The sequence below is a fragment of the Cygnus olor genome, chromosome Z (assembly GCF_009769625.2).
Source record: "Cygnus olor isolate bCygOlo1 chromosome Z, bCygOlo1.pri.v2, whole genome shotgun sequence".
NCBI lineage: Eukaryota > Metazoa > Chordata > Aves > Anseriformes > Anatidae > Cygnus > Cygnus olor.
The window spans coordinates 78722807-78731212 of record NC_049198.1 but is presented as its reverse complement, the minus strand read 5'-3'; the positions used below and the strand labels follow the sequence as shown (position 1 = coordinate 78731212).

At 35.0% G+C, this 8406-nt stretch overlaps 1 long non-coding RNA gene across 1 annotated transcript; it reads left to right on the top strand.

The window, feature by feature from the left end:
* Window positions 1-4072: 4072 nt before the first annotated feature.
* On the top strand, window positions 4073-7742 carry LOC121061273. The gene is made up of 3 exons (XR_005815016.1): window positions 4073-4277; window positions 7411-7489; window positions 7634-7742. It is a non-coding gene; the product is annotated as an uncharacterized LOC121061273 (long non-coding RNA).
* The last annotated feature ends 664 nt before the right edge of the window (window positions 7743-8406 follow it).

Genomic DNA, 8406 nt, shown 5'->3' with positions numbered 1-8406 from the left:
TTGGAAGAAAACTTGAAACTATGTAAATATAATCAATTTCTATGTGAATTCCTTCCACTTTTGGCCTTGACTATCTAGGCTCAATACCTTAAATCTGCTACATGCATATGAACTGCTTTGCCTTAAGAGGTCTTTCATCTACACTCTTTGCAGGGTTAGTTTATATGATATGCAGGCATCCAACTTTTCATTTTCAATTGCTGTTTTGAAATAAACAACTTCCTAGTTCATTTCAAAGTTCAGCAATTTGAGGATGCATACACTTATGACACTTACGATCAACAGATTTTAATTTAAATTTATTTGTCCATAAAACTATGGGTCTGTTCGTATCAATGTAAATATACCTCAGCTTACTTTCTCCTCTGTGAAAAGATCTGTATTCTACTTTGAGAAGTGAAGTTTGATTCATGAACTAGATAGCAACCTTCACACACACACACACACACCTTTTTTTTTAGAAGAGGTAAGTCAGAAAACAGAAAATACTATCTCTTCATAAATTCAGATTATAAAGTAATTTCTAATAAGAAGTTCAAAAGAGGTTAGAAAATATGAATCCACTTTCAGAGTTTGGGGCATCAGCTCATTAAGGGTAATATCGTAAGCTTCTGGTTTGAAAAAGGCACTGACTCAAATTTGTAATGATTTCACTTTCAAATTTCTTTTATCTCAGCTACTGGTAGTTCAACAAATACAAGTGCTTCAGATATAATAGGCAGACTAATAAGCATTGCAGTTGATTACTAAAATACTGTAATACTTCCCAAGGCATAATGACATCGTTTTCAAAATTAAGAAAACAGAATACTTTTCTTCTTTGCGGCTATACTGTATGACCTCAGCCTAAACTAAAAATCCAACTTTTCCCTGGACTGTTGAAGAAACCAGTGCCTCACAAGGATTAATTTTGTTTTACAGAACCTTCTCATTTTTTCAGTCTGGGCATTCACTATAGCTATAATGCACATATATAGCCTGTCATGTGCTTTCAAAAATCTTGAACTCCCTATGCTATATTTTGATAGTCAATAGTCCTTATATAAGAATATTTTTCATTCACCAGGTTTGTAGTTTGGGAAAGTAAAAGTTCTTTAAATGTTGTGTTTCAAAAGGAGAAAACTAGAAAGAAGCCCTAAGAGTCCTTCCCATGTGACATAGCACCGCCACTCAACACAGCTGGAGTGAAAAGCATCTATAAAAATACTTCCAACACACATCCTGTAAAGTTTATTTCCCACACAACGGGTTGAGTGGATAAGGGAAGGATATTATGAGAGGACCTTCAACAGGTTGAGTGGATATTATGATAGGACCTTCATATATATGGGGTACACAAATTTTGTACAATGGGTTTGTTCTTCAGAAAACTCAAGAAATAAGAAGGTTGAGACCAAAGAAGGAACAAAGCCACCTTTGTCTTTCCTCTCCCCGTTCTGCAAGATCTGTGCCATGCATCCAAATAGCACAACCAAATCTTCCCCCAGTATTAAAATGGGAATGGCAATTATCTTTCTGTCTCTAGTGAAACGTAACTGCTAGCTTGTTTCTGGAGTTTCAAATTCAGTTGGAATTGGAATTGCTAGGAAAAAAATAATGAAGACTTCAGTGAAGACAGATTTATTCTTTATGCTTGCTAATATCTATCTGTGGCCATTCAGAAAGGAGCTCAGGCACAAGCTCAAGACTGGATGAAGATTTTAAGACATACCTTTAATTGAAATGAAGCTTCAGTGAATGGACGGTATTGTGTGTTTAAACTGTAACCACCTAACATGCATAAATCTAAACTGCTTCATAATATGTTAAAAAAAAAAAAAAAGAAAAATGTTCAATGCAATTCACAATATCAGACAACTGTGGTCCTCAACAGCAGAGAGCAACTAGCAGCATCTCAAGGGCCTTGTCATGTAATTCAGAGATTTTAAAAAAATAATAAAAAAATATTTATTTTATTATTTTGGCTGTCTTTCATTCTGGTTTTGAAGACAGATTGCTTTACAAGGTACATCAGCCTGCAGGGAATAGCAATTTCCTTTTTCCTCTGCAACAAAACAAATTTAACTTTTAAAACTGTTTATCTTTGATCAAAAATATATTACTTAGCACATTAAGTAAACAGTTCTATAATTTGTCATTGAAATTATTGCTTCCTGTGGCTATTTTTAGTGTTTTTACATTTGCTGGCCAATTGGTAATGAGCTGATAACCTTGTCATTTGGTTTTTATTTTTGAAATGATCTTAGAAAGTATTTTGAAATATGAGCTGTTCTTTAACATAATGGATAAACTACCCTGCTGCCAGGAATTATACACAACTTCCTCACTAAATAATCATGGGAACTCGAGCAACAACCACAACCCACACATATAATGCATGAAACCATAAGGAGCACATATATTACATTTCTGTGGTAACACATTCACTCAGGAAGTCCAAGGCAATGATTAGACTATTAAAATAAATAAACGGATAACAGAAAACCAAACACACGCACACCTCTGTCTCTGCCCGCCACTAACCATAAATCCAAGTGCTGCTAGAAAAGCTTCAGAATAGTGTTTGCAAAATCAAAGTATATCTTTTTATTAGACTCTTAAAATAATCTTCCTGTGTTTTTCTGATTTACTAAATACACTGCAGATGTATTTTGTAATGTGCTATATTACTATAACTCATCTTCACTTTTTATTCTCCAAGTTGTATAAGGCCATTGTGTAACACTCCTCTCTTCAGAGCTATCACTTTGTGTCACGGTTCCTTATCTTTTCTTGCTATTTTTCTCCTTGGCTTTCATTTTCTGAAGGTATCATCATCTGAAGTCTACTGTGGCATTTTGAATCAGCTGTTATATTGATTATAAACTCTAAGCCAGCTATCCTCTTTCCCTTCAATTCTATGCCAAAAAAAAAACACCTTTGATCTACTCCTTGTCCTTTCAAGCCACAAAGAGAACATTTTGTGTTGTCTTCATTGGGCTCTGAGGTACTTCAAAATGTGTGTTGTTTATTTCTTTACTATTTAACAAATTCACCTTTTGCTGGAGGAAGGGATAAACTAGGACACCCAAACACACTGCAACAGATCAGCTGAATATCTTTTAAAAAAAGGAGCGTGTGATTACTACTGACTGTACATAGCCCAGAAAATTCTTGTGTCAAAGCTGAATATTGGTCTAAACTAGAAATACTTTCCCTTATGCTTTCATCTAAACTTTCCCTTGAAAATTTCCTGCAAAGTCCTAATACACCCCATACACTTTTTTCATGTTACTCTATATATACAGAATGAATTCTTCTAACTCATTTTCTTTCTTTAGAGGAAAAGATTCTGAGTATTTGGGAAGCAGGAACACCATTCCACTATTCTTCTGAGCATAACAGAACCTACTCTTTTCCCTCTGACATTACGAATGTGCTATTTTTCCAGTACTCTAAGGCCATCATCATGTGTCACAGCATTAGGTAACACAAAGAAATTAAAGCACAGTCCTTTATAGTAGCAGAATAACTTCATTTCTTATAAAACTGGATTTCAATTCTTCATTTTTTTCCCATCTACTCCTGTTAAAGCTGTATTTCATTTTCCTATCTGACTGTATACACGTTGAAATATGCTCTTCTCTCAAGCTGATAATTTTCCATAATTATAAAACAAGAGTTTACATTCTAGAATTCTGTCTTGTTCAGTTTCTCTAGAAAAAACAGGCAATATCAGCAGTCTTCTGAGGACTGTGATCATCTACATTTTCTCAAGCACCCTAAATGATCATTCCTTAAAATGCAGAACATATGTTTGTTTTTCCAGTAAGTATTTTGGGGTGGTTGGCATTATCTATAAATTCAGCCATAGAATCACCCTTAAAAATACATACAGCAGGCTCTTTTGGGGAAATCCCAAGCACAACTGACTGCAAGCATTCATTCAGCTGTTCTAGATTAGCTAGACTTGCTGATTTGCAACAGAAGAGATGTAAGGGTATGAAAAAAGACAATCCCCCCCCAGTCAATCCTTAAATTTCTGCCTAGAGCAAGAGAACTTCTACCAGCAGATCTCAGATGTGAAAATGAAAACCTGAGACTGCTATGGATTTTTTTTTTTTTTTCCCCAGAGGGATAAAGACCAGGAATTTTCTGAAACACAAACATAATGACAGAATATTTTTTCACAGTAACTCTGGTGATTTTTTTTTGAGTAATTTATTCACTGATACATGCCAGGGCAAGAGTTACAAATCAGAAGTGTATCTGCAAGGCAGATTATTTATCTCCAAAGGGTAAGTACAATACTGTACAATTTCTTTTATTCTTGGCTTTCTCCCATATACATTTTTGTGCAGGGAAGTACTGTTAGAATTTGAGGACTCAGAGGAGATGGTATAGTTTAATATGTTAGCCATCAAATCAAGACCGTTCTTGGGAGCTTAAAAGCTAAATAAAAATATATTAACAATATCAATATGAGGTGTCCATGGAGGAAGAAGATATTGATAATAAAAATATAAATCAATAGAATATTAAATGCAAATTTCAGAAATTATCTATTTATCTATATATTGTTTGATCTTACCTCTTCTCTCAGATATGCACAAGTTTTTACAAGACAAAACCTTGAAAACCTAGAAGAGAAATCTAGTTTTGGTTTAAAATCAAATGTAATTTAAGCTTACAATATTATCCTGGTTACTTTATGCAGGCTGCTCATACACACTCTCACATACTCTCATACATACGCATGCTTACATACGAACAAAATTACATGGAAAATCTTTTGAACTTTGTAGAAGAAGCAGTTGTGCACTTGCAGTTGTCAAAGTCCCCAGCTGTGCCTTCACTGTAAGATCATGGAATACTGTTTCCAAATTGTCAGGAGAACATATTAATTTTGCACCATATTCTGTTCCTTTTACACTCTTTGTCATGAAAACAAGTATGTATAATGAAGAGAACATGAAGGCATTAACACTGGGTGACAACTCGTTCCACTGTCAAGAATAGTCAAGAACGTCAAGAATAGTCGTCACACAGTGGAAAGTGGCATGCCTACCCAGTCTCAAGGCCAACAGTCATGAAGACTTAAAAACAACGTGGTACTTCTACATTACGTTCCTTTTGAAAGGATTATATCACATGCAGATACAAAGATAACAGTATGATTGACAATGAAACAAAAAATATAATTTTGAGGAAATTGCCAGTGTGATTAAATGAATTCCAAGTTTCCTTCTTCTTTACTAAAACTTTAGAATTACAAAATATTTTTGTCTTGAGATATTTGTCTTGTCCATGCATCTCTGCCAGAATCATTGAAGGAATGCTAGAATACACCCCCCCTTGAAAACTAATTTCAAATTCCTTAGTGAAAAACGACTTATAGTACAGCATTAAAAAGACAGCCCTTTTTGTTGTTGTTTTTGAAACCCAGTTTTCCATGTGCCATCCTCTAACCCACAGGATATTTTGCAGCTAGATGGTAAGGAAAGGAATGAAAAGAAAATGCTGAGCAATGCAAACACTAACATTATTTGACCATCTGAATTCAGCTAAATAATTTTCAGCTGATTTTGAATGGTTGAACATGTAAATTACCCATCCTGACTGCTGCCAGCTGCTGCTGTAGCAGCTGCTCTGCCTGGCCTCCAGACCATCCCCTTCTCCTGTTACCAAGCACAAGTCAGAGGGATAGATAGAAGTTTCCTCCAACAGTCAGCAAAACACTTTCTGACCTCCTGAGGTGACAGAATACAAACCTGGAATGCCAATGATGAATATGCATTTCACACCCCCTATGTTTTTTGGGATTTGGCGGGGGAGACACGGGACATGACAGGATGGACAAACAAACAAGCAAACAAAACACATTCTCCACATGATTTACTCCTTGTCTTGCTGTAACAAGCTCCAGGCTCTTCACATTTATTTCAATGTAACTCAAGATTTTGTGTTGGTGATCTAATAGCTCTCCACTGCTTAATCTCTCACCAAATCTTTGAGGATAAATTACTGCCCTGCTCTTTCATACAATAGGTGTGATGGAAGCTTAAACACCCTGCTTCTGCAGGTTAAGATCATAGGAAAAAAGACATTTTATCTATCATGCAGTAGTAAGAATCAAAAAATCCCATAACAGTAAGACAGGGATGGCCCCAGGACTTGGGCTGGTAAAGAATTCAATCCACATTAAGCTAGAAGTCAAATAAGTATTTCTTCACAGTTTCTGTGCTCTCAGGTTTAGAATCGTTGATTTTCTAGTCATATTAAAAGTGTCAAATATTCACATTCTACTTATCTGTCCTTACTCTGATGACATAATTTTCTTCTACTGATCCATCCCAACCCTTTGGATGGAAATGGGAGATAAAATGAGGAAAACGCTATCAAGAAGAATCTCCTGAACCATCAAATGCAAAACCTCGTACCTCAGGAGTACATAACAAATGACATTTTCATATGTTAATCAGATACCAAATTTCTGAATGAGAAAGGGCAACAATAACAGTAAAACAATGTCTGTGTCTGGATAGATATCATTCTTATTATCATTCCTCACAAAGCAAATAGGTTTTCCTTTCATCTGCTAGAAAATCTCTTCCACGATTCTCAATTTGACCACCTTTCCCCAGGTGACACTTATCTTCCCCCATACTCCCTTTAAGTGTTATTCTAGGAAGTTCAATGTTATTTTCAAAAAGAAGACATTGAACTTTGTGTGTATCTAAGTCCCATCTAAAGCCTTGATCCTTCATAGTAACCCTTCATACAATAGTGCATACTATATATATATATATATATTTTTTTTTTTTTTTTTTTTTTGTCAAACACAGTATTTAAGTTCAGACCAAATGCAGGAGTATCATGGAAGAGGATCTTTACATTCCTACTTTGTGGGTGGAAGCAATACAAACCATTAGAGTCATAGAAAGTAAGGTACTTGAATCAACCTCGCCATGCCTCGTAGTCTAAAGGAACAAATGTTATAGGATGACAGCTTAGTCCTCTGTCAGGATTTGCAATATTATTTATGCAGCTGAGTAGAGTGAATCACCAGATGACTCAACCTCCAAAACACCATAACAATATATAAGTAAATAAAGTACTTCCTTCACGCCAAGAAATCGCACACAGACATACATCCTCACTGAAAAAATTGATTGAAAGCAATTTGAAAAGAAATAAATGCAATTTGATTTTTTTTTAAAAAAACTCATCAGATCTGCTATAGTTCCTGTGAATAGACAGATCTGATTTATTAAGTCTTTTTAACCTTCAAAGATAATTAGGGAATCATTTTTTGTTGTTGCTGGTGCACAAGTGGATAGATACATTTCCCGACAAGTTTTGGAGACAGGATGGTAGTAGATACAATTAATTCAGCACATATCATTTACTGCATCCTCGCTTCTTTCACAGAAACTCTTGCCAACTGATCCCAGGCAGAAGATTGGCTTTGGTTCTGCAAGCAGCTGCTCATCTTCCCACTTTGCTGGAGGTAAGTTGTCACAGTAAAGCAGCTGCTAAAAGAGTGGGAGGGAGACACCAATGAGCAGAAACAATTGTGTTGATAAAAAAAAAGAAAAAAAAAAAGCAGGAAAAAAATAAAGGAGCAGCAATCTCACTTTTTTTTTCCAAACAGATTGAGTTATATATACTACATCTTCACCTAAAAAGAAACAGCGTGACCACAAGTTAACCTTGAAATATGTGAACTCTTGGAAATCTACACAACTCTTACAGCCAACAAAGAATAAATCTACTGATGACATATTATTCTAAAGATAATGTGTTTTGTGATCAGATTTGACATACTTAGAGATCTGAGGTTTGTGAATATTTAGTGCAGAATTAATCTTATCTGATTCTGCTTTAAATGTAGTAAGCCTCATTTGCAAGAGGTAACAATTACTTACCTCAACGCTTGTGTAAGAGTTCCTAGGCTCATGCTCAAAGAAAACAAAAGTGAGGAGAAATCAGAAAGAACCTGGAATCTCATAAGTCAAGATTTGAGAAGAAAAATCCTTATATGTAGTATTACTCCAGAGAGCAGTGGTACTCTCTTTAGACATAAGAAACTGACCTCATAATTTTATTTGGGGAATTAGTTATGACCTTGACATGTCAAGGTAAAATGCCAATTATCACATGCTTCTAATGTCTTATTTAGAAGATTATTAACCTATGGATTAAAAAAAAAAAATGTTAGAGCCTCAATTATTTTAAATAATACGTGAGACAATCTGTATTTGTTAAAACTTTCTGAAGTACTCTAAACTACTTGTTGAACTATTATTTCAAAAAAGTAGAAGCTGCAAAAAACCAAAAGTTGCATAATGCCACTTACAGAAGACACACTGCATTTGCAACACTTTAAAATTGCAAGTTTGACTTAGCCAAAGGGTTTTTGTTTAG